General features: G+C 44.4%; 1 protein-coding gene across 4 annotated transcripts in view; it reads left to right on the top strand.

The window, feature by feature from the left end:
* LOC126556637 (homeobox protein prospero) overlaps positions 1-27,588 on the top strand; it is a 97,926-nt gene that overhangs the window by 32,422 nt on the left and 37,916 nt on the right. For 2 of the 4 annotated variants that reach the window (XM_050212022.1, XM_050212024.1), the window contains exon 2: positions 4,358-4,417. The gene's annotated coding sequence lies outside the window, so the exon portion shown is untranslated. Of the gene's footprint in view, positions 1-2,578; positions 2,680-4,357; positions 4,418-27,588 lie in introns of those variants that run through there. The other 2 variants (XM_050212023.1, XM_050212025.1) reach the window with 2 other exon arrangements.

Consider the following 27,588-nt stretch of genomic DNA (forward strand, 5'->3'; position numbering starts at 1 on the left):
TGAGCATCATCAGCACAGCATCTCATAGCCGTTGTTTGTGTAGTATCAGTGAGAAATCCTCTGTGTTGCAAAACAAAAGGACGTAGTATTCCGAAGATCTTAAGCTACGCACGAAGTAATAAGAATGTTCCGAAACAACAGCAGCACCATCATCAGCGGAACAGAGTTGACGATCATCCTACCAGCACCGCAGCACACCAACACCAGTGCCGGTCGTCTGGATGGTGACGGAAACGTCGTCGAGTCAGTGTTGCGACGTTAAAGCAAAAAAAAAAAAAGTTGTTCTTGGTTTTAAGCATAATACATACATCAACTTATCAATGCATTTCTGTTCGAACTCTTTCGTTTGCTCGGTGCGCCCCATTAAGGGCACCGGTCACTAAACAATTATATAAAACGACTATATAAACAGTGTGTGTGAAGTGTTCTTGCTTCAAAGAATCAAGCAAATCAAGCGGAAAGAAGCGGACTCTTGTAATAAGAACATTGTATAAAAGCTAATATAAATATTCAACCAACATATTCTGCATAACGTGTAATCATCATCATCCGAGAGACAGAGAGAGAGAGTGTGTGTGTGTAAGGTAAAACGCCTTACAACGATAAGTACGCACTTCTCATCTGTCGCCAGCTGGCAAGTGGTGTCCCCCCACATCGATTATACGGATTTAAGGGTCAACCACTACTCCTGCAACAGTGGATCCCGGTTCGGAACGAGTAGAATAGGAAGAGAGAGATTGAGAGTAAAGCATTGCAAACCAATCGGTCGCCATCGGCATGCAGGAAGGATTCGGTCGCGTGTAGGTTGCTCTGTGTACGATCGCACCGAATACCAGCAGATCACTCGGGCAAGCTATGTTCGGTGAACACAAGCCAACCGATCGGAGCCTCGCATCATCAACAGCAACATGCCGGCGTACTCGTTGGTGCTTAGCGATTGGAAGCGGCAGTGCAACAAGCGTTCAACAAATTGCGTTCAAAGGTTGCGTACCAACGTGCACCCGCGTTCACGTGTGCCCGTGAGTGAAAAATTATGTGAAATTACTCTTACCGCTAACGTTAATAACAAGCGGCGCCGCAAGAAGCAGCCACTGCAGCATCAGCCGGCGGAATGTGATAATGACGATTGATTAGGTTACGCGCCCGTTACACGCCCCTAGCTGCAGTTATAATAAAAGCGAAAGACTTTTCCATACATAACGTCATCGAAAGGAAACCAACCCTTTCTTAAAGTGCATGTGTGTGTGTGTGCGTGTGCATAAGTGTCATATGTGCAGTGGCATGATCGATCGACATTCCGGTGCCGTGATTGATTTCGACGCGAAAACGAACCACGGACAGCAAATTGGTGTTGTTTTTGGATGTGTGATTACGAAGCAAACACCTGAATCATGTTATTCCCCCACACGTCACGCCGATCCACAACGACAACGCTGCACAAGGACGTGCGGCACGCGCGGTAGTAGTGGTGATGCACCACCGGGTTGTCAGTTGGCCGTGCTGGCGTGTGTTATTTTGCTTTGGTGTCTCCCCCCGACGAGCTTTCGTTTGACGAGTCGTGCTAGGCCACACGCTGCCTTCGACTCGAGGAATTTTTTACTACTGCAAAAAGCCATTCTTCGGCCCCCAGGGGGAAACCAAAAAAAAAAAAAAACAGCGGTCAAAACAACAACCATCCCTCCCCAAAACATCTTCGACGCAGCGCGCCGCAACAACGGCAGCAGTCGAGGGCCCAAAACTACCACCGATCTCTATGGTTAGGAAGTGAAAAGTCGACCGCAAACTGTGAAACAGCTAAATAAATAATATGTGGGTTAAGCTTAATGCGTAGTTACGCGTAGATAAAATCTTACACGGAAAGAAATATACCGAAGAGGAAGTAAACTGGAGGGCTGAGTGGATAAGCTGATGTAAAGTAAAGTGTGAATCCAAATCGCTCAACACAACGCAGCAAAAAAAAAAAACAACAAACGGAACACAGTGTTTCTCGAGCATACGAGGAGAAAAAAAGTGCGAAGTGTGTGTGTGTGTGTAGAGCATGAGTGTGGGTGGCGAATTGTGTGGAGCTGTTATAAGAAGCTGGCCAAATATGTATGTCACCACAACGAGCCCGTTTGAGAAAATGGCGCTAGCCAGGAAGCAGCAATAATGCGCCGACGAAAAATTGCGACACGCTGAAGAAAAAAAAAAACAAAACAAAACAAAACAAAAACATTGATTCGTGGGTGATGAAGTTTGCCGTTTGAAATAAACGCAACAACGTAGTGAAGTGCTAAAACTACGATGAAAACTCAGTTGGAAACGAACAACTAAACCGATGTTGATGTAAGAGGATGAACAAACCATTCCAATACATCTTATAAGTTGAGCACGCCGGCTATCTAGTGAAAGTGCGTGTGAGTGCGTGTGAGTGCGTGTAAAAAACAATCATTCAATTCGCGGAAAAGTGTGCCCAAGTTAGTGAAAGTGTGCCCACGTGAGAAGAAAGTAAGGTGCTTGTGAACGAATTCCCTTTCTTGATTTTGGGCGACACAGAGCACGGGGTTCTGTGCGTCGCGTGTGCGTGAGTTCCGTGAGCGTGTTTATGTGTGAATCCATGCCAGTTCCAAGTGAAGCAAGGACAGCTAGTGACTGTGCAATAATAGTGCAAGTGAGCGTGATAAAGTCCTTTTACCACCGGTACGTGCAAAGTCTCTCAAACAGGTGATCATTCCAAACCCCTCCCCCCTCTACTAGCTCACCGTATAGCAGAGCGCGGCGAGGTCACACGGTGCCCTCACACACATGCCAGACCTTCTTTTGTGTTTTGTTTTGTTTTTTTTTTTAACTGGCCAGAATAGCTTCCTGGCTAATCCGCACTTCGCTTGCATCGTTGCGACTGACAGAGTGAGCTACCAAAATACAGTCTTTCAGTCTCGATCGTCCTGCGGAGTCGCTCTCCCTCCCCCCCCCCCCCCCCTTGCTCTTTGTCCCCGGTGGTGGTGATGCCATGAGCCATGAAACCATTTGCAACTATTGAAAGCTTCGATGCTTTTAATGCATCACCACCGATGGTTCTTTTCCGTTCGAGACCAGTGGGCAAACGAATAGCTTTTACCGCTCGGTCGTGACCGGAGAAGGGCAAACACTGTACAGCAGTTCTTAGCTAGAAGTAACCGCATCTGTTCACAATCTACGCGTATCGTTTGTACCTTACAAATCTTCGTGGAGGGCTGCCAGCAGCAGCCGGCTTAGTATTCGCTTGTCCACTTTGGACAGAGGTTTATCCTTTATCCGGAAGCATGGATCGTGGCAAGACCCTGGATACCTTGTCCACAATTCGCCGCTTCTTCGTGATCGTCGAACGTGTCGCGAAAATGTTACGTCTTCGTCAATGTGCCGGCAAAAAATCGGCGAAAGCGCATCGTTGGCATACGCTGGGGATGGAGGTAGTGTTAGTGGTGGTGTGATCGATGATGCTGATGATGAGCACTTAAAAAATGATCTATGAAGAAATCGAAAAAGAAGAAGAAGAAGAAGAAGAAAAAAAGTATAATTTTGAATGAAGCCGTCATCAACGAGTCAGAAGAAGAAAAGGAAGAAGAAGAAGAAGCAACCAATAATAAGAAGAAAAAGAAGAAGAAACAAAGAAGAAACCAAACTGTGATACATAATGCATACCTGCCGCCAAGCTACCAAAGGCAATTATGCAAACAGAAGAGAAGAAGAAAACAGTATTTTATTAGTGTGAACGGTTCCCATATGGTGATGTATCATTCAAGAAAAACAAAAAAAAAACAATGCCACAATGAATTTATTATACTGCCATAAATAGTTTCTTTTCCTTTTAATACACATTGTTCCTCTCTAATTGGCTGCGTTATTTTCGTGTAATTTTGGTTTATGTATTTTTCCCAAGATTCAGTAATTAAAACTCGCAAACCTCATGGTTAGTTTTGCGAGGGAAAAAAAAGTAGGCGTTTCTTTACAAAACAAATTAATTTACACCAGCTACATCAAAGAAGCGAAGAAAATTGAAAAAGAAAACGATAAAATTTAAGCGCGAACCTCCGCAAGCAGCCAGAAGAGGGCGCCTCTGCTTTGTTTTGCCTACTGGCCGGTAGAGTGCGCTGCTGCTGCGTGGACGGACCAAGCATTTGAAGATCGAAGCAGATCGGACCGATTCGGTGTTAAATATTTTATAAGTTTTCTTTTTGTGAAAAAATGTTAAAAACTCCAACTCTTTATCTCAAAATCGAATACATTTTGTTTTATGTGTTTTATTATAAATTTTTCTTGATTCTATTTCGTTTTTCTATTTATTACGCAACCATGTTCATTGCCGTATATCACTAATGTGTTTTATGATTGCTTACAGATACTTCCACAAAATATTACCGATATTCGACACCAGGCCGAACACTACCACTGATGTCAGGTGAGTGTTTAGAACTCGTGTTTTGTCCGTTTTTCCCTATTTAGTATAGCGTTGCCAAGAATGCCACGAATGCTCCACCCCAGCAAACGATTAGATATGAAGTAAATGCTCGGACGCCCTTAAGCGCGGTACGCATCGCAATAAAACGCTCGTTTGTGGCATCCAGCCCTGCGCTGATGTTTTGATTGGGGGACTAAGAAAAAGGGTCCTTCTCACTCACTGTGATGCATTGCCCGGTTGTTGTGACATTTACGATTGATAAAAGATGCACTCCGGTTGAGTCAGTAGAGTGTGTGACAGCGAAATCACACCAATCGTTCCATCATCTTAAACAAGCTAAATGGGCGGTCATAGTTGGGCCTCCGAGTTCATCGAGGTTATATGTTCACCTTCCAGTTGGTGGTTGTTTCTAGCCAAAACAAGGATAATGTGTCGGTAGCACGTTTGTTATCACCACATGCCCCGAAACACATTGCAGCGGGTCACCCGCGCACCGACTGTTTGAAGTTTTGTTTCAACCCGTCCACACAACAGCAACCCGCCAGGAGTGCCACACGTATAGCCCCGACATAACCATATGGGTTCTAAAGATATCAAAACAGTGGAAAATGCACACACGCAAAACAAAAAATGTAGGAAACCCCAAACAACAACATCCTCTTGTCGTCACTTTCTCGAGGAGACAAGCCCGAATGCTGTCGGCAAACTAACCTTTCACTCCTATCCTTGCAACAAATCACAACTCACCGCTCTTTTGGCCGTGCATACTGCTTCTTTTCGCCGCCCCTTTTGCCGGCACACTAATGCTGCGATGCATGTGATGCAGTCGATGACAAGAAATAAATTATAAACCACTATGTTATCGTATTCCCCTGATGTCCCTCGCACCATCACCGTGCTACTGCATACACCCAAAACCATCCTAGCATTGGGTTTGCCCTTTGAGCGCATTTCACCTGGCTCGATAATCGTTTCTGCACGCGAATGCGGCACACTTTGGACGGGAACGTTTCCACCACCGGCCCGATGCCACCTACATTTCATCCACTCCCCGGGCTGGGTTTGGAAGTGATAGTTTAAATATTTTTCGTAAATCGAAATGAAAATAAAACAGCTCCTAAAAACCCCATCGCGCTACTTCACTAGCGGTCGTAGTGTGCCCAACATGCAATGACAGGTTATGTGTGATATGGCATCCGGTCGATAAGAAGAAAAGCAGCGGTGGTACACCATTATCATAGCAACTCCACCACGCTTCATGCACTTACGTTGCACACGTTCCGTGCAGTTTTGGAAGTTGCATCGATAATTTTACTGATTGCAGTTGATTGTTTTTTTTTTCTTCCATTCGTGCAAGACGAAGACTTTAAGAGAGAGAGAGAGAGAGAGAGAGAGGGGGGGGGGGGGGGCAACGCCAAAGAAATGTTTTCCTTCGGTAAATTGGTAAATTAAATTTTCTTCCTTTTTTTCGACCCTGCCCAAGGATACGTCGGCAAAGAGGTTGTTTTGGTTGCATATGTGCATCGCGGTGCATCAAAGTTTGATTCCGTGTAGGTGGATTCACTCCTTCTTGCAACCATAACTGGGGGGGAAGTGAACGGGGAAGCGCACCGGTGAAAAGAAAATCAACAATTACGATCTAGAATTACTCACATGCACCTCTAAACACGGGGTGTTTAATTTGTTTTATTCTATTTTTACACTCCGATCACTTCTTTGCTGCTTAGTTTTACCGAATTCCTCCTTTTTTTAGTTCGCCAAAGTGCATCAAACCGAAATTTCCCTGAACACTAATTGCTTTGCGCGCGCCTTGTCTTCAAAAGTTTTCTCCTGTAGAGGTGCTCCGCTAGCAACAATCCCCGCCATTGATTAACCCTAGCGCTATTGATTTTTTGGAAAATTTCTCATTAATTCATCCTCGCTTTACTGGCAGCACACATTAAGCGACTCGTCAGGATCAATAAATCGACTTCGAAACTCCACGGAACGGAGCTGTGTGGTGAGCAGTAGAAAAAAAAAAAAACCGCTCGACAGCAAGAAAAAACTGCATCATTTGATGTTCGTTCGTTACGTTTCTTTCTCGAGGCAAATTTATCGTATCGTCGGGCTCTGCCCCCTCCCCGAATCAGGACAGCTCCCTGGTTCTTTCACCGTCTCTGGCACGGTTTGCAATAAAGGATTCTACACCAATTTGCTGCAGGATGTGCATGCACCATCCCTGTTTCGCTTGTTCACTCATAAGGATGCACTTCTCTGCCAATGGTACGAGTTCTAGAAGGCCGCCCCTCACTGTTCGCGAAACTTTTATGAAAGTGCTCGATGGAGCAGTGCAACATCATGATCGGAGGAGCCTTCAAGAGGTTAAGCACTGTTCCGTATGCTGCTTCCTTGTGCAACAGTTCATCTAGTTTATTTATTTAGTTTTTCTTTTTCTGTCAGGCTGTGATCGATCAGCTGGAGCAAGATTGGCGCCATATTATCACGACTGTGTAGCAATTGTTTCACTAAAGACGATAGACCATCATACAGTGCGGGAGACATATATTGCCGTTGGCACGACTCACTTTCTCCATATTTGCACTCGATTTTCTTCGGCTGAAGTATCAATATCGTTTGCGAGTGGCATTGATATGCAAAACGTTCTCATCGTTGCAATCCGCTCCTCAAGGGTACGGACCTGAGTACAGATGGTGAGAGAAGGTGGTCGATGAGGATGTCGGTTGCGCAAAAGATGGGCAAAAAGATGTGATCATTGATGCGTTCATGGCAAACGGTGACGAAACAACGAATTTTCAGCGAATCGCCGTTCACGAACGGCTTGAACAGCTACTACTGCTGCAAGGTTTAGCGAATGGTGTGGTACGACTCGCTTGGCAGCACAGACAAATCACAATGCTCTGGTGGGGAAGCGTTGTGTACTAGTCTACTGCAAAAGGAAAAAAAATGGCAGGAAAAACCCGAATGTACCGAATGTAAGGGGAAGAACAACGCAAATGCGCCGCTAAGGTAGATCTCAGCCCATCCCACCCTCAGTGAGCGAGTGACCGGACACCAACAATTGAACTACGATTTCTCAATCGGCTTTTGCGTTGAATACCTCATAAAAAATTCTATCTAGATTGCCAACATTGTCACCCCAGAGGGGAGATTCGTTACTGTCAAGTATTATTTTTAAATGTTAACCTCAATTCTGCACATACTAATGTACTTGCACGATTAACATAGAAAAACAATACATTGTCTTCTGGATTCAAAATTCACGAATGGAAAGCGATAGAAGAAGTAAAACAGGCTCGATATGCTTCACATCTGACAAGTGAGAACAGCAGCCTTAATTTTGCGTCACGGCAACCCCCGATTACTGCCACAAGTTAGTATGGTGGGAGGCTTTCCTTTTGGCACATTTTTTGATTGATCCATATCTTGGAATGTTTGAGAGCTAGACGTAAGGGCCTAAGGTTTCGTGCCGCGTGGTGTTTCGTGCACGGAAACCGTCTGGCCAATAATTTAGAAAACGGAAACATTCGCGAAAGACGACCTGCTGATGTGTGATTAAATGCTCCAGTCAGTAAAACTTCAACATGATACGATAGTCGACGGAACTCCCTTCCCTTTCGTGCTATTTCGTAAGCATGTCTTACGGAAGTGACACTGATAGACGCGCGAAACCATACCGGAAATGGGTCTTTAAATAATGCTCACGACATGCCACAAAGGTGAAGCACAAGTTTCCTTCGTTTGATTTCTTTTCGTGTATGTGTTTGTGTGTGTCTATGAATATTGGAAACAAAAACGTTGTTGGTTTCGTTTGATGAGGAAGCTATGTCGGTATTTTTAATGTCTTGTTTTTCATGTAGAGAAATACTGCATGAGATGTGTCATGCGGACTGCGATCTCATTCGTAATCAATAAGCAAGAATTGACTACTTTCTGGCTGGTTGGGTCCAGGAAAAAGAACACCCAATGAGAACCTTCGCCACGAGATTGATCGTCAGGATATTACGTACCCTTTGACCATTTTTCGAATCACCCAGAGACTGTAAAAAAAAAAGGGCCATAAGAAACTAATCCAGAACTTTTCTAATCACACAGAGCTCCACAGAACCACAGGCAAATGATTACGAAATGGATGTTGCAGAAATAGCCCCTTTTGAATCAATCCAACTGCCGTAACTGTGAGAAGGGCAAGAAAGCAAGTACAACACACACACACACAAAAAGAGAGAGAACGAGCTCCCAACTCCTTGATGTTTTTGACCACACACACACACACCACACAATGCATGCAAAGTTCACTGGAAGAAGCAAGTTCGCCTCCTCCAGGTCTGCAGTGCATGTTGCTGCAGCATTTTCCATTAGCATATTTTCTTCATTACTTCCAAATCTATCAGACCATCCAGGTATCGATAGGTAGAAAAGGGGTTGGGGAGGTGGGGGGGGAGGGGGAGGTCAATGAGAAGGAAACTTGTGGCAATGGGTGGGGCAAACGTGAGCACGAATTGCAATCATCAGAATAGAACACACTTTTCCTCCTTGCATCACAACGTCACAACTTCTCTCGATTGCGATCTCTTATCCTTGTTTGTCTCTTTTGTGTTTGCACCTTCAGAATATGCAGGCTGCATATCAATACGATAACAATCGGAAATTGAGCCCTGCCTTGCTCCAGGTTTGGACCTTTCGGGATGCAAAAACCCCTGGCCACAGACCAGCATCATCGCCTCCTGGTACAACGCTTTGCAAAATTGTAAAAATCTCAACACCCTCTCAAATCCCATTTCACTCCACGCCGGACTCTTGCTGCACGTGGTCGCAAAACCCCACCAACACAAACAATGCGGTTTTTTCTCCGTTTGGTCATTGTTTTTGTCCATCCAACGGTGGGCGGTAAATTGTGGAAGAACCGGGGCATCCAATACACATGAAAGGTGCATGCAATTTCCACACTGCAGAATGCATCACTAAGGCTTAGGTAGGAGAGGAATGGAGAGGCTAAACGTGGAGAGGCTTATTAGCCGCCGCGACTGTTTTACTTGCAGTTGATGGCTTTTGTTTTGTGAAATGCGTATACAAAAAAAAAAAAAAAAGAGGATGCAATAAAAAGGATGAGTACCGATACGGTTGAAAATGACCGCATACTATCCGAGTAGATAGAATGGTTTGTTCTATTAGGATTTTTCTTTCGTTTCGTTCTTGCTTCCATGACAAGATACGCATCAAGATGTACTTAAGCTAGTACTTAAGCTGTAATTGATTATTACCGATACAAAAGCAATAAGATCTCTTCAACTTGGATTGCCTTTTACTGGATTCCTAGACTTAAGGCCTGATTGTGAAACCCAAACAACTTCTCAAACGTCACATAATTGTCACTTTGGTATTATGTCTTTCCGTTTGGCTAAATCAGACGTTTAAAAGTCGATGACAGATCTTTGTCAAACGGAAAGTAAAAAATTTGCATTGCCTGAGCCAAACGGAAACGCGTGTATATAGTTGTGAAAGTATCGTTTGTATAGTGACAATCATTTTGAAGTCGTTTTAGTAATTTTATTTGGTTGTTTGCAGGAATTATTCTGAAGCAAGAACCACCAGAGTCCACCACGAGAAAAAAAAACACCACAAAAAGTATATTAATAAACCAAACTGATTCATAATTTCTTGATTCTAGTGAGAACTAGCAATTAAAGATAGGTATTATTCGATTGAAATCATCTGTGAATGTATGAACCTATGCCTGTGCAACCTGTGCCTAGTATGAATGTATGCAAAAAATCGACGAAACATTCGTCGACTCTAACGGGAGACCATAATAAAAATTTGCTTTCCGTTTGGCTTTGACAATCAGGCCTTTAGTGTACTCGTTGCTGGACGTCAGAACTTAGACATAGAAATATCGAAATATCGTTTTTAATCATCTTCTTCTTTTGTTTTTTTGATATTAGGCCTGATTATCACATACAAATTGTCACAAGTTGTTAAAAACGGCATAATCGAATTATGACAGCCGTTTGTGTGGTCTGTTGGAAAAAAAAACTTAACGAAAGGCAAACTTACAAGTTCACAGCTAAGATTTTGTATTCTCAAACAAAAAACGGAGACTCGTATTTGTCAAACTGTTTTCCTTCAGCTATTCCGAACGGAAAGGCGCCAAATTCACTCGTTCCCATATGTTTCCAGTCCATTTTCTTATGCAGTTCCAACCAAAATGTGAGTATTTTACTTCACAAAGGATCTTCCTGAAGAAAAGTACGGGATAAAAGTATCTCCGGGCATCTTGCTGCTCATACGTTGCTTCCAAAATATTTAAGCACTTGGTAAATGCCACGAAGAAAGATGGTTGAGCAAGTGCTATATTAAAATCTCTCCCAGTGCCATTATGGAAACTTCCCTCCGCAAGAATCCGCGGCGTAGCAGCCAACATTTCTTTTGGTGTAAGTCTTTTTGCACTTACAGGCGGAAACTTTGATTCAATCTCATTAAGAATATCGATTGAAATTTCCTTCGATACACAAAAATGTTTCTTAAATCTGAAAATAGCAACCTCGAGAACATATCAAAAAGATGATTGGTTTGTTCCAAAGGATCGGTCATCGGACTGCTATCATCACTCTCATGATTTGAAAAATCATTTTGATATGAAAATATCAGGTAAAACACAAAATATCTTCTCAAGAGGAACATTTTTTACACTTTTTGGCTTTGTTTTTGTTGGTGTCATCACTTTGACAGATTGATTTTGAAGATTTAACGAAAAAATTGCTTGACGAAACTTGTCTGTCACAAGAACGGTTTCATAATGCAATTTTTTCCGTTTGTATTGACAAGCTTGTCTTGAGACTTTTCCATTTGTAAGAGATAATCAGGCCTATCATTAACAACTCGTAAGAGTCGTCAGGCTTTCTATGCCGAACATCCTTGATTTCATTTGAAGTAGCTATGAATTTAAATAATTTTTTCGATGCAACCCTTATCAACTCGGACTGGTCATTGGAAAACCATTTTTAAAAAGTTTTCCCCTGAGACATGCATTATTGATCGAGAAAGTTTTTGACTAAATCAGGGCCCATTTTGAGAGCTTATTATTATCCGTTTAATTTTAAGGACCTGTTCTGTCCGTAAGCAGGCTGTATCGAAGGTGAGCAGAATATTATTTCTTTCACCTTAGCGTCGTATTACAATAGCAGCGCAAAGAAGAACAACAACAAAAAATCCCCATAATGTCCAGCGACGTTTTCCCTGCAGTTCAGAAATCCGTGACGGGAAATGAAAAGAACTCTAAAGCCATAATTTACTTCCGATTGCAATTTCCGAACTTCCGAGCGTAGCGATGCGCCCTCTTTCCAGCCGACAAAACCACACCTGCCCCGTATACCGGCTGGGTGAGCGGGTTGTGGCGGGCCTGACGGTGGTACTACACCTTCTAGTTCCCTAAAAGGGCTGGGGTAAAACTTCAAACCAGAGTGAAGGAGGGGGGGGAGTACCTCATGTCGAAATGTCGATGGACTCGCGCGTTGCTCGAGACATCAGTTGAAGGCCCTGAATGAAAATGAGGGAGGGTAAGTTAACAGAACACAACAACCAAATAGCATGAAAAGTACAATTCTCAAACGGAACCAATTCTACCGGTTCGGTTCTAAATACATTCCTCACCCACGGTGCGAAACGAGGTTCCATAATGTGCAGCCGGGGTGTGCGTGCGCCGTGTTGTGGGTGAAGTTATTTTTTTTTTTTTGTTTCCATCCAATCGGTTTTCAAAAAGCAAATGTAAAGTAGCAACACTGGAGGGAAAGTAAAAATTGACCGGAACTACTGTCGAAAGATCATGACGCCTCGGAAGCTCTGCCGGCCGGAACCAAACCTCCCATTGGGTGAGCTGAAGGGGAGGGGGACCGAGCGAGGGTAGGAATGTGGAGAGTTTTTACGGAACTTCAGGGTGACCGATGACAATCAAATGATGTTATTTTTTTCCACCCCGTTCTTTTCCATTCGTTTCTTCATCCTGTGGGTGTGTGTGTGTGCTGTGGCGTACGAAAATGGTTATTAAGCTCGTCGCGGGTAAAGTAAAGTAACCTAGCTAAACAACCTCTCTAGTGTAACAGAGTCAGTCAGTGTCGCGTTACAACGGGGACGCGGTTTGATTGCGCACTTTTCAAATGTGCAAACAAGTACGTGTATGCGTGTCCGACGAAACGGATGACGCCTTTGCGCCGTAGCCGTGCAGCTTGAGAGGGTTTGGCGACAATACAACCCCAGGCGCATCGGCCAATCAGTAGGTAAATAAATCCCACTCCCTCCCACCCAGGGTGGCGAGCTCGGTACAGCGGCAGACACGGTAAGTCAAGTGGGAGAACTAGAATAATATGCGCGTTGATTCGTGGCGATCAGCGATGCGCGAAGTGTACCGCCGAGAGAATCGGAAGTAGCGAGCGATTTTGCTAGGCCGGTACTTTGTAACAAGTGTGGGCAGCCTGGTGGGTGATTGGCAGTGAGGAAGCACATGCAGCGACATGTATTTTTTCACCCTTGGAGCTTTGCACTTTGGACACAGTGCCACCGGGGGACACAATGGGTGCCGTTTCTCCGTGCTTCATCGTTCATTCTTCGCATCCGTCGTGCGCAGGGTCTCCGGGAATAAGCGGCCAGCAAGCTAAAGGGGTTGCTCGAATGTTTTATACACACACGCACAAAACACCGGATGTGAGGAAGTATTGCATGATGCGATATGATTCTAGAGATTTGGCCCCGATCGTGCCGCGCAGTAGTCCGCGAAACGGAACGACTACACGGGCGCAGCACCCCACCACTAATAGGAACGTGTTCTCTATCGAGTTCGAGATCTCGCCGGGGAACGGAGGATGGGATGGGTTTCGGTCAAGAGGTGCAGCAAGTGTCCGAGATATGCCCGAGTTCTGGAAGCATCCATTCTGGGGTTTAGAGTTATCCCCCTCCCTTTGGATCCAACTCAGCGAGGTTTATTGATTCCGCTGGACAGGTTCAGAGGAGGAGGATGTTTCTGTTGATGGATGTTTCAAATGGTAATTACTTCTAGAGCGAGAGAACAAAATATCAAAACATCAAGGCAGCGAGGGTGCGCCACGTGATCCGCCAATGTCCACGCGAGTGATCTGGTCGGTTGGCGTCTCAATGCTATGAAGCTGGGTGAACTAGATATAGCTCGGAGATTGACTTGCGGAACCGCTTCAATTATTTCTCCACTCCACCGGAAGCGTAAAGTTCCGCTCGGATTGTATAAATTAGATAAGTGTTCCCAGCCCCACGGGGTGGTGGAAAAGCTAGAATAATTTAATGTCGTGTCGTCTACGTTCAAGTGTGACACACACGGTATTTCAAGTAGATATTTTCTGGACATTCGGTTTGAGAGATTACTTTAAAGTTGTCCGTATATGAACTTACTATTGTACAAATTTACTTCACTCTTAAAAATAGCGGCATAATGCACATAACAATTCCCCCTTATTTTCGAACTCTCGACGACTTGAATAGCGACACTCCCGATTCGCAGGATACGCGGGAAGTCTCCCGAGGGGTTTCCTTTCACAGGATATTTACCAGAGCGGAACACCCATGCGACCACCGGCACCAGAGGGTGTGTGTTTGCACGCACGTAAGGAGTAAAGGAATTTCCCATGATTTCTTGTGACTTACTGTTGCCTACAATTTCCCGTCGAAAATCTCCCTTTTGTACTCGCTGGCTCGATTTCGCGTGTACGGATCGCCGTATCCTTGAGGTTCCGGAGAACGACCAACAAAGTTTACTTTTTGCTGTCTGTGCGCCCTTTCACACACAGGAAATTCTTATCGTCATTAATCAATTTCGTCCAAAAGGGAAGATAATTAAAAATTTTACTTTACTTTTGGACTTGGGAAGGCCACTTCGTCTAGAGATGCTTGGGTGAGGACTGGTAAAGGAAGTAGAGGAGAAGAGCTGCATGTAGAGCTTTTTCCTTTCGAGACGTAGGCGGCTCTGTTTGTTGACGAGAAATGCTGTCCAAGACAATATCGGCTCGGAACCTCATATGTGGAGGAGGAATGCGAAAGTTTTACGACAAACTTTAATTGATTTAAATATTTTCCTAGACCAGATGGCACGTGGGCAAGTAGCTGGGACAGAATATTAGTTCGTCTGTCTGAATCCCCAAAAAGCTAATCAATAGGACAGCTTCCTTTTCTCCAGCCCCCAAGAGTAGTAAAACTCACTTTCATGGTTGATTGGCGAAAGAAAAACACTCAAGTCACCCCTAAACCGAAAGGGCCGCGATGTGTGATAGAGTTTTTTTTTTGCGTTCTTTTCATTGTCATTTGCCCTCTGCCCTGGTCGATTTTCCCATACGCTCTACAATGCATGCGGCTTCATGAATAATTTACGGAAATATTTAAATTTGCTATCGTCGTCGTCAACTAGCGGCGTCAACAGGCAAAAGCGAACATGGCTATTATAGCTGGGGTAGGGTAGGGTGGTCCATCAACCGTAAAAGAACACTCCCACGTGATTTTTCTTTTTGTGTGTTGCTCTGTGCAGGTGCATTGCGACAAATCACGCAAGCACCGGATATCAACTACTTCCGGAATTTTCCCACGAACACCACACCAATCACTCGTCCCCTAAGCAGCTAAAGGGTGGCGCCCATAGCTCATTTACCATTGAGTGCCAATAGTGTCTTTCGCACGGTCCCTCTGAACCACTGAACCTGCTTAGTACGGTCTTTTGTGTTGTCCTAACCTGTTGCACGTTGTGTGTTTTTCTTAAGACAGGGTAACTACCTTGTCATACCACCGCACTACAATCTCAATTCAACCCCTAAGGATATGGCTTCCTAAAGTGGCGTAACAGCTAGCAGAGCAAGATATGAACGGCAAACAAAACGACGACGAAGACAACTTCTTCGACCCTTCTTTGAAATCTTGTTTGACGTGTAAATAATAATAATCTTCTTTGCTTCTATTTTCTTGAACCCACGCCCTGCATTGACTAGACGAGAAGTTGATAGAGGCCGTTTCTTATTGGGGTGAAGATGTTAAACGAATCAATCTTCTTTTCGGCTATCAAATTACTAATGTAACTGATGCGTCGTTTTGTTTCAACAAGCCGTTTTCACCAAGCCCTTAGAGTGGTAAAATGTGGCGTAAAAAAGTTTCTGTAAACATCGCTCATTTCTTCAGAGATTTCCTTAATTAACACCAAAACCAACACTTCTCGTTCCGAAAGCCCTTTGTGTAGGGAAGTTTTGCTTCAAGGTTCTGCTTCCTTACGCGCTGCCAAGCGTAGGACCGACTGACTTCTGTCGACCGCTTCCACTGTCTCCCTTTTTATGATCGGAACGCTTAAGACATCTTCAAAAGTTCTCGCATTGCGTTCCTCTCTTTCCTTCCCCGACCTACTATCCCTATCGAAGGGATAAGTACAATTAGGGGTTCTATTTGTTTTCCAGCGACCAGAGATATCTTCTCGCCTGGAAGAATCATCGACGTGGCTGAACGGACAAGCAAGCTATTCAACAGACGATTTCACGCTCGGCTAAAGTGCCTTTCTTTCGTAACGCAAGCGACCATCTTCTTCTTGTGGGGCGCAGTCTCAAGAGTGTAAAAGTGGATTAATACCTTCCTTACCAGGGTGTAGCGTCGTCTTTTTTTTCGCGTGCGAATGAACAAAAAATCCCTCGGGGCGTGTTGAAGCGAAAAGACAAACCTAACAACAACCAGCTGCTTTGGTAAGAAACATTAAAGAAGCTGGCCACAATTTCCACCTACCTTTGCTTTCTTCGTCACGCTTGCCGTCCTCACTCAGCCGTGCAACGTGAAAACTTATCGACATTGTTTTGTGCGAGCTTCTTCATGGTAATTAAACCGTCTTTCCAGCGTGGTTGGTTGTGGTTTCGGTTGAGATTCATTTTGCTGTGTTTTTGTGTGTCAACGTCTTCTGGCTGCCGCTCGTAACTGGTGCGGCCGGCGACGGTGATCGATCGCTACCCAAGATGGGAAGAATCAACAACAAAGCAAAGGGAAACCTACCAGCATCTTGACTGTCCAGACCAGCATAATAATCGCTGCAAAAGAGCCAACAAACTTTTCTCAAAACAAGCGTTCGTCCGTTCATCAACGGAATGAACATTTGGCATGCGAAAAAGAAAAAAGCCATGAATAACATTTTCCCCAAAAATCAAAACCCAATAAACTTCTACCATTTGCAGTCCTTACAAAGACGAAACGTTGGCAAAAGAGTTTGCAAAGTAGCTGGAAAATTTTGTTCATCTAAGTAGATTTATTTCGGTCTTGCATTTTGCAATCTTCTTCAACTCGTCCACTACAACTTGCTTTACCGTAGCAGCACTCACTATGCCACACTCTGGAAGCTTCTACGCCGCTGTAAGTAATGCTTCCGTTCGCCGTCCGGAGATGGTTTGCAAATTATTTCGAAAAAGTTTTTCCTTTCTTTTTTCTCTTTGCACAACCGCAAAACGGGGTTGTTCGGTGCGGAACAATCACACCCTTACCTGCAAATAAGTTTGCTAGCCGCCATGCAGGCATCAAGAAGCAGGACATTCCTTTATTTTCTTGCTGTCTTTTTTCCCAATTTCTTAACCGTGGTGGACTCGGCCATAGAATTGAAATATTTTCAATTTTATTAACGATTTCATTTTCTTCCCTGCATGATTGCAGTGCTACGCGCTGCTGGGAAACAAATTAGGTCCCACATATGGAGGATGCATTGAAACCCGCGGTGACGTGGGTCCGAAATCTTCATTGACATATTCGAATTTTTACACCCCTTTTGCACTTCCCGGCAATGCAAAGAAAGGAAAGGATCGTGTCCAGATTGAAGCTTTGCTGTTCTTCTCTTACCACCAACTCTTCCATTGTGATGGTTTCTTCTCAAGGTGCTCGAATCGGAACAATTGCTATTGTCATGGTGTCTTTCTGAGCAAATAGTGCAGACTGTTATATCCTTTCACACAAGAAGCTTTCCGTTTCGGAGAGCGGAAAGGGATAATCCTTCGTTTGTACCGTGGTTGGATGAATTGTGGGACCATTGATAGTTTTTCGTGATGTGTTACCCCGTTTCACTTGTATAAGACATTGGTCTATCCCAAGGATCCTATGGACTACAGGCCAAATGCGCGATCGCAAAACACAGTGGTAATAACCTCAGAGACCTTTTGAGAATTCTTGATTTTGATTTGATGCAAATTTAATCGTTGGTTAACTAGTGACTCAATTTGAAGCACGAACTATGCAACGATAATTTCGGATGACATAGAAACTGTGTTATCGATCTTAGTATAATAAACCAACTAAGTACTTTTGATGATGGCTAATGAAGACGAGTTTGAATATAAAGTCAGTATTAAAGCATTACAATTTATTGGTGTTGTTCACTAAGATATGAACGATGAAGGCATTCGACTGGGCCTGCAGTAATTATTGTTAGATTTTTGTCGTTTATCTTTAGTCTCTAAGACTACATCCGCCTCTCTAGGAAGAAAAGGAATTTTAAACTAGTAGAAATACAGCATGGCGATTCTGGTAAAATTGTTTTAGTGATAGTATTGTAGCAAAATTTATGTCTAGTGTCAAATAGGTCAGTCCTTTGACCGTCATAATCGGTGAAGATGTGTCTGGCGATTTTCATACTAAAAGCTTCAATAGCCTTCAATTCAAAAGTTATGAAAAAAAATCGATAAACGAGATGCTTTGAGGCTTTGCGACTTCTGAGATCATGCCAGCCGGTTAATGGCTTGCTAGACTTAATGATAATCACGTTGTTGGATAGCCAGAGCTCTCACTCCGGAGAAAAGGTCCAAAAGGGCTTCCAAAACCTCAGTAGGGACGGGTTAAGACCACTATCCTTTCGCGACGGTCACTGAACAGTCTCAAACTGCGTCGATTTATTAAACATTTGGCATTCTACTACGACCTGTAGATAGATCTCACGAGAATAGTTATGATTAAGCCACAAAGACTCAGATATTGAACTTAATTATTGCAACTGCTAGTCAAGACAGCATATCCGTTCTTTACACGACAGGGCCGGGGTTCAAATCCCATTCGGAACGTCCCCTCCGTAGTGAGGACTGATGACTATCCAACTACGTGGACTAGAGGTCTTAAAACCAAGAAGAAGAATTATCGGTCGAGTTTCACAATAAAGGCTTAATCTTTTTGACAGCCTTCTGTCAAAAAGTGATGAAAAAATCCCGCCAAAAGTTATGTTTTGTCGCTTTACGACTTTCGAAATCATGCCGGCCAGTTAATGACTTGCTAGTCTTGATGATAACCACGTTGTTGAATAGCCAATCGTCGCACCGGAGGATTCAATCATTGCATTTATATAATTTTTCTTAGGTTTTTGTTGTTTATAACCAATGGATAATTATGATTAAGCCACAAAGACTCAGATATTGATCGTTAAAATTATTGCAACTGCTAGTCAAGACAGCCCGCATATCAAGGCTAGTAATCAAGAGCGGTGGAATAGGTGACAGCGGCGCCGGTCTTCAAACGGCTAATGACTAGTCCGACTTCCGGACTTCAAAGGCAAGTCTAGGGAGCCATTCGATGGACGGCGTGACTTAAAATCGTCGTTAATCCAAAAAGAAGAAGAAGAATTAAGATAAAGCTCAATGTAAATTATTAAATAAGCTATTGTTGACACAATTCCCTGTTGAACATCGGCGCACCACATCCAAGACGGTTGTAGCCATGGCACCTTCTTATTTTGCGATTCGAAATTCCCCCTTAATATAACAATTAAACTATCTTATCGTTTACTTGGCAAAGCTTTGGAGCTAAGCTTTCGTTTACTGCTTCAGTTCCCTTATTTCGCAAAATTTTTGGTAAATAAAACGTTTACTTCGTTAAACACAAAACTACAATTTAACAAGCGATCAGAGGCTCCTGCACCAAATGCCATCCGAAGCTTGGCTTTAACCGCTTGTCTTTTGAAGCGCATCGCTGCTGTTGACGCGTGCCTGCCACGCGTCCACGCTACCCGTTTCCCGATTTTCCAGGTGAGGTAACATCACAATCACGAAGAAACGAACAAACTAACGAAACCGGCGAGGGTACAGCGATGAGTTTCTCTGAGGTGCTCCTCACACGATTCTCCTCAAAACACCGACAACCCGGAACAACCGGACCCGTGATGCTTACTGGGCGTACGCAACTTTACGTTTTTGTGCACACCTTTCCGTTCCCTTCTTCCACCAACCACTGGCACACGCTGCGCGTTTTCAAGCGTCGTAAAACCGACGATAAGAACCCACATTGACGGAAAAGCATCTCCGAGAAGGGGGGGGGGTCTCTTTTTCGTTCGCATGGGCACGCGCCCGTACACCGCGGTTCCGCTCGCCGAGTTCCTCAACACACAAATGCGCGCATAACATTTGTAACATGACGAAGGAAATGATGCCCAAATGTTGTCACCCTTACCTTTTTCGGACTTATTATAATACCACTTGAAGGGGTTCCACGATGATACTGCATGAGTAGCGCAATCAAACAACAGCTGCATCGGCTGTGGCTCTTTGCCGTACTTTGGATGGTGGTTTTTGCTTTATAAACATGAAAATGAGTCTATTAAAGTGTTGTTGCAAATTTTGAGACGCGTGGTTGGTGTTAGTTTTCTTTCGATGAAGTTCCATCTCATGTGAAATTATCTGTTCAAAATCAGCAATTAAAGCTAACTTTTTGAATTTTAAGTCTTAATTTTATTCTATTTATTTCACATGACCAAATAAAAATAAATATTAATCAATTTTAAAATCATGGAATCACAGCAAAGCTAATTGAAAGTCTATTTACTGATTTGCTACTCAATTCAATCAGTTTTCTTTATGAGAAAATTAACATAAACTGTTTAACAATTGTACCAAGGATTTCAACTTTGGTCGCTGCCGCTGCCGTAGCGATTAGTTTCAATTTTTGACACATAATATCAACGCTGTTTCGTTTTACTTTCTGACAAAATGAGTGTTTTGTTTACTGAACAAAGCTCCTTTTGCATACAGAAATAATGCTCTTTACGGAGCCTGTGTTACAGCCAAACATTTTGCTTACTTTACTAAATAAATTTGCAAAATAAAGTAATTGCATAACATTACAAGTTTCCGAAACATTAAGCTTTCAGCAAACCAAGCTCACAAAAAATCCATTGTTGGTATCGAATGATCCTTTGGTTTCAAAACTATACCTCGGTTTTACAGTCGTGAGGCATTTTATTTAATTTTTTCTATTAAATCCTGCCTTGTTATGTTTGCTAATGAAAGGTATTCAAAACGTACCGAAAGTCCCCGTTATCCATTCTTAGGCAAAGTTGATAATGCCTCTTTACAATCCTTCCAGACGATGTAGCTAGCCACAACGGATAGACAGGCAGATGTGCGTTCCTGCCTTGCTGGCTCAAACAACCGTGCCGGATCCCTCCGTTTTTCTTGTTGTCCCACTTCCCAAACCTTCCCAGTTGCTCCCTGTTAAATACAGAGTTCTTGAGCCTGCGATAGCGAAACAAACGCGCGAGAGTCCTTCCAATTTGCACAAAATTCTCGAGCAGGGAAGGGATCGAGCATATCGAACGATGCCGATTCCTGCCGTAGTCTCGTACCTTTGATTCAGTTCAGCCACGTCCTGCCCAACTTGAAGCAGTGGGGTGTACGTACCACCTTTATAAACATTCTTCGCAATCCCTTGTCTGCTCATTGCCTTCCACCACCTTTCCACAGGATATTTCCACATGAGCGTCAAACGAGCGAATGAGGAAATGGAAACTAGAAAAAACACATACACACACAGACGTCGTACCAAACCGAAGCACAATAGCGATTCATGTTGAGCTAAAGGTTTTCTGCTGGCGTCCCTGTGACCCTTCATATTTGTAGACCCACAGGACAAGAGATCGGTGAGCTCGGTGTCTTCCCCTTCTCGAACGCGTCACTCCTTTACGTCATAGATGCAGCTGCAGACCTCGATCGCGTCTGTTGCTTGCCCGTCGCTGCTGAAGCGAAGGCAACAAACCACACTTACACACACACTAGGGATGTATGCGTCCCCCTTCAGTCGCTCATCGATGCGCCTAAGGGCTGAGCGATGGAAGGGTCCTGATGTCTACGCATACCATCTCACCATCAGGAGGTCCGTTTGTGACGCGGGGTCCTTTTTCTTTTGTCAACCAACAAACGGTAAAGATCGTTGTCGGGGGTTCGTTTAACGCGTTCAGCCGCATTTTGGCTCTGGGGTGAGTTCTTCCTCGGCTACGTACATACTTCCTCCGCCAGGACACCCTCTAGCCGGAGCAGTTGGGTTCGAAAGTTCAAGGTCCTGCTTCTAGTTTGTGCCCGTTTTTGAAAAAGGCGCTGCTTAGAACAAGGATCAACGTCGACGAGTTTTGGCTCGATGCAGTTGAAGGTCCTGCAGATCCTGCACGCTTGGAAAAGAACTGGTTCCAACCGGATTTCGTTCGAGGGCAAGCGCCGTACACACGCTCCAGATGCCCGACGATGGTAGGGACTTACCGAGGGTGCCTGGAAAACGGTTGTCCACAGGCTATGGCACATTCGTCGCATCGCTGACTTTCGATCATGATGATGAGTGTACATCAGCTATGACATCGTACGAAAACGACTGCGACGAAGAGAATAAGGACGCGACAGCTGCTAAAATAATTTGCTTACTTAATCGCTTGCGCCCCAGCTGACACACGGGATTGTGTTCGATCGAGGACCACGCAGCACCAGAGAACACTACTTCACTCGTTGAAGTCTCTTACCGTTCTGAGACGGCATCAGAGTTACTTCACGCTCACGCAACCACCAAGAAACCCAACCTTCTTAAGGAAAATTGGTCCACTTCCCCACAGACACACACACACACACACATACATGCACCGGGAGGAACTCACTTCAATTTTCTTCCACTACACCGAAAGACCTTCCGGTTCCAGCCGGCTGATTTCTTCCCCTGAACAAATTTTCTCGCAACCTACCGCAACCAACACACAACGTCTTACGATTGTATTCGTAAGCGAAAGAACCTGAAAGAAAACCGAACCAACGAACGCAGCACGTGGTCGGCGGGCCTTTTAAACGCTTACGTCACGGAAGGCGTTCCGTTTTCTTCGTTCCGTCGAAAGGCGGACTTTCGGTTCGGTACCGGGGTGGGGGAATTCTTATAAGAATTGTTTCTTCCTTGCCGAATGCGCTGGGTGAGAGGATCCCTTCGTCCCTGGCCGCATTTTTAAAACCTTCCTTAACCGACATGCCATATGGTTTGTGTGTTGTTTGGAAGATGATTATCGATGATGGCAAAAGGAATACGCGGAGGTCGTTTAACTCTTAACGCAACCGGTGTCCGGTGCAGCGAGGCGTGGAAGTGCTGGCGGGGCGGGCAGTTTTGTTTGTTCTCGTTCGTCTCTTCCCTACCAGGCAAGACACGATGCGCCACCCTGTGTTCCGGTATGGCACGGGCGAACCAGATGGCTTGCGGATATGTGAGTTTTTTTTTATAACGAGGGAAGGTGAGGGCGTTTTATTTTTAACGTTGGCAATTTTTGGACTAAGGGCTCCATCAGCTAGAAAATAGCACAAATATTTATTTAAAATATATTTTATTGTTTTTTTGGAAAAGATACTTTTGAGGATATCGAACCTTTCTTCAGAGAGACCTCTACCATTTCTACAATGTTATTTTATATGACTGCTGCTAAGGTACCGTCCATCTTCAAACTTTTTATTTAACCAAAGGAACTACACTTCCGGCACACATTTCCGGAAGCAACTTTCCGAGACCAACTATCATATTTATTTGTCTACTTCGTGCCCTCATCATGCCCTTCATTCATTAGGCGCAACCAAAGAACCCAGAAGAACGACATCTTCCTGGTGTCCTGTGAGTGTGTCTGTTTTGTTTTATTTTCTTCTGGTTCTAGTTATGCTCCGGGTACATTGTCACCTTGTCCTGGTGGCTTTTGTTTATGCTGCTTCTGCTTTTTTTTTTTTCGATATGTGCCTGCAGTACCGTTCACCTCTTGGAAGGATTTCGTTAGGATCGTGTCCTTTCGTTGGTTGCACGGTGCATCCTTCCTTGACATTCTTAGTCCCTTTTTCGCTTTCCGACCATTTGCTCATTAACTTCTCAGAACGCCGGAAGGTGGTAAAGGATTTCTTAAGCAAAAATCGCATGCCTTCCACACGACTGTTGTGACCGAAAGCATCGTTTTAACCACTGTGAATATTAGTAACGTGTGCACGACAGCACAGTGCCCGGTAGAGGGAAGAAATTAGAAAATGAGCTACCAGTAACCCCCTCCAGAGAAGACAAACTTCCTTTTACAACAGGACAGGAAATAGCCATCGCAGCAGGAATCGTTTCATGGCAAATTGAATTATAATTGAATGTCATTATTGTTTAACGAAGTTCCGCCTAGAAGTGGGCAAGGTGTGAAATTGACAACCGTCGAACCGTTACCATTTCAACGGATTTCTTTGCTTCTTTGCTGCCGTAGTGTGCACACCTTTCTGCTGAATCCACGTGTTGCAACAATGTTACTGCATGTGTCTCAATAATTACCATTTTCTTTAGACACCATTAGACAAGAACACAGTAAAAGACCAACGAATGAATGAATACAGCTTGATGTCTATGATACCAGCAGGATTCGTTTGTGACTGATATTTCTGCAGCCGGTTCGTTCCGATTTATGGTTGCGCTCTATTGAAATCCCTAATCATGTTTCGCTGGCACGAGCCATACTCAAAGCTTCTGCTTTTTGGGGGCGCCTTATTCATTAGCGCACGCCCGCATACGCATCGGTAAGGAATTAGATTTCCTGTCGCTAGCTAGAGGATAGTTGCACTTTTTTTTCTCTCTCTGCTTGTTCCATCCTTCGCCACGCATCTTCGAATCTTTCGATGCAAGCTGTGCTCCTCTAAACAGTGGTCGATCAACGACAGAAGGCGTTCGCAGATCCTTGCTCGTTGGGATACCTTTCTTCCGAACCTTTTCAGAATAAAATAGATCAAAACGTGAATTAGGATATTCGTTTCCTTCCTTTCGACTGCTGCATTCTATCGATGGAAATATCGTGAAATACGCAGCACATCACACTTTAACCGATCGTCTCGTAGCAGTCATATGCACCCGAAGGATCCTCCACTAGGATCACATCGATGCAAGTCCAATCGAAACCTTTTTCGGTTGCTCGGCTTAGAAGGTAAACATGATTCAGCAGCCGCTATGCCAATTGACTTTTAGCAGTGGTGGGGTAGCGTCGCGGACACAACGTGAAGTAGAGACACCTGGTCTTTTGCTGCTGAAGCGTTCCGGGCCCTATATCGCTTACCGCATGCTGCTGATGCCTCGATGGCAATACCGCACCGCGACTGTTGAGGTGTAGCAATTTTCCATCCTTCTCCGGGACGCACAGCAGAAGCGGGCACGCTTCAGATGTCGGGTGCAATGAGCTCAGGGGGATTTTTTTTTGTGTTTTGAGGTCCTCCGGAACCGGAAGAAATACAGAAATATTTGCGTCTAATGCGTTTTTTACGTGATCGGCATATTTTGTGTGTGTTTATTCATGCGGAATGGTGGTAAGCATCCTCCGTCATCCGGCACCCATATTTGAGGTAAGATCCTGCAAGAGCTTTTGGCTTCTGGATCTCTAGCGTTCCAAAGGCCAGGTTCCAGATAAAAACAAAACCACATGTTTGCAGGTTTACAGGTACACATTGGACAGGAAAATCAAAACTAAGGCAGAAAGTTGCATTTTTAATTTACCTTTTTTGTGTGGCAAATCAAACCAATACCGCACTCGCTGTATCACTCCTTAACTTCCACCATGGACGTCAGGCAAAGATGGACGGTGGTCTGATAATATGGTTTTGTGTGGCTCGCATGAAACATGATCCTTTTTTGAGAGGGTAAAACACACCATCGACACCAAACTGCAGCTTGCAGTGCCGAGTCGCGTGATGTATCATCTTTGCAAATCCTGCCAGATGGTCGAATTTCTTACAGCAATCCGTTTGGAGAAAGTTTTTGCAGCTAAAGGCATTATGATTAATGTGACCCAGTTGCCCGGCGTGTGCGTTGAAAGCTCATGCGGTGCAAATGAGTAAACATTTACCAATAAAGAGAGCACTCGGCGTGCTCTGTAGCTCTTCACAGCGGTTCTTGTAATCCGTCAGTGCTGACGGCAATGTCCGATGTCTTTGGTGTTGCAGCGGGCAATCGATTAAGCAAAAGAAATTCTAGCACCCTTTTTACGGGTAGCCAGGTCAGGTCCTGTGACCCGGGAATGAGTGTATGTTATGATAATCCTTTACCATATGCATCCCGTCCTTCGGGACACCGGGAGCCATACCGGGGCTTTTTTTTTCGTATGTGTACCTGTGTGACGTGGCAAGAAGGATGGCAACTCTTTTGTTGTGCGATATGTTCCACTTTTGTGGTGTTTTCTTTTAACCAAATAGGACTTGCAAAACCCGACCCGATGGATCATTCCATCCACTGTCAATACGACCCTCTCAATGGCCATTGATTGTCGAACCATCTTGTTGCAGCGAGAGTAAGGTTAATGTGCGGGTGCTGGCTTGATTATGATGGCAAGCTTATCTTACTTTTGTAGCTTTCAAGAGCAAAAACCAACCGCTTCTTGCTTTGCTTTACTTGCTCTGAGGGTTCTAGAGTGCGTTGCGGTGTAAAATCGAACAAATGTTTCGTTTTGCTTGCAATTTCCCGCATTCGACACGTGAACGCAGATGTGACCAACATTTGGCGTATGACGTATGATGGCGATTGCCGCAAAAAAAGAAGCGACAAGTCATCCCACACAACCAACCAAGAATGTGCGCGGTGAACCCAAATACCGCACAAGCCACTGCCACGAAGAAGGTGAAACCAAACCGGACTGACTAATAAGTACCCGGAGATTTTTCAGTTTTTCTCCATTTGCCGTCTTGTCTCGGTGCTTTTTTTTGCGAAACCTAGTTTTTGCCCTCCCCGTAGCAAACCAGCATCTGTGGCTTACGACTCACTTGCAATCATATTCGAATGCTCCAGATCTTTCAACCGTGCACGGTTTTCTCCACCTATCCCAACGTGCCCACCTTAAATGTCTTGGGGATTTCTCCGGCCAGCTCTGCCTCGCTGTAGCGTGGGCCCCGTTTCTCGTTAAGGTTTTCACGTTGTATTTACATTTCCACCTGCATCTTCTCGTTATGATAAGGAAAGGGAGCGGTTGTGCCGCAAAGCGCCCTCAACTCAAGAACATCAACATGAACTCTCGTATTTTCTCGCATGTATATATCTATTTTTTTTTTTAGTAATGCTGCTTTGAGTCATTCATTGCGGTTGGGTGGCGCAGTATGTTTCATCGTGCAGTGTAAATTTACATTTCCCATTCGAAGCCTACGAAGCTGCAGGCCCCATTGGTGCGTAAAGTTTCTTTGGAGCTATTGACTGTAGGTATCTTTCTCGGCTCAAGAAGCTGGTTTGTAGGAATCTAAAAAGAGAGCGAAGCATTACAGCCAGAGCAAGGAGCTGCAATGGTGCGTAGAGAGGTTTTTCGTTGTATGACCTCTTGTGTCCCTCCCCACCAACTCATCCGGGTGTGGTGAACCTTTTACATGTCTAGTTTCTATTATTTCTGAAATGAATAGAAGGACCTCGTAAGGTTTGTTCCTCACGAACTCTGGCTGGAGCTTTTCCGTATCCTTAGGCAAAGGCATCATCAAGACCGGCACACCCATTAGTATCTTATCGTTGCAAGAATTGCACACAGCAGAAGAAGCTGTCTATTTCCAATGCTTACTATCTACGGTATCATTACATATCCGTATCCGTATTCGTCATTGGGCGTACACAAAAACCCCAACCTTAATGAGTCGGCCGCATACGCTGCATCCGGATTTTCAAAGAACAACAGGAACACGACCTAAGATGGGAAGGAATAGAGAGCATTTTTGCTGCTGGCAATTGATTCTCTTGAGTAGCCAGCTTGTAGTTTTGCGCAGGCTTCCTTTAGCAGTAAGGAAGGCGCGCTGTGTAAGATGGCAGGGTGCTCTGGTTTGTGGAAGACTTCCCCAGCTATTAGGTGCTTCCTTTGGCATCCGAGTAACGCATGTAATGAGTTGCTCTGAATGTCGAATCGAAATCAAAGATGA

Source organism: Anopheles maculipalpis, chromosome 2RL (genome assembly GCF_943734695.1).
Source record: "Anopheles maculipalpis chromosome 2RL, idAnoMacuDA_375_x, whole genome shotgun sequence".
NCBI classification, from domain to species: Eukaryota; Metazoa; Arthropoda; class Insecta; order Diptera; family Culicidae; genus Anopheles; species Anopheles maculipalpis.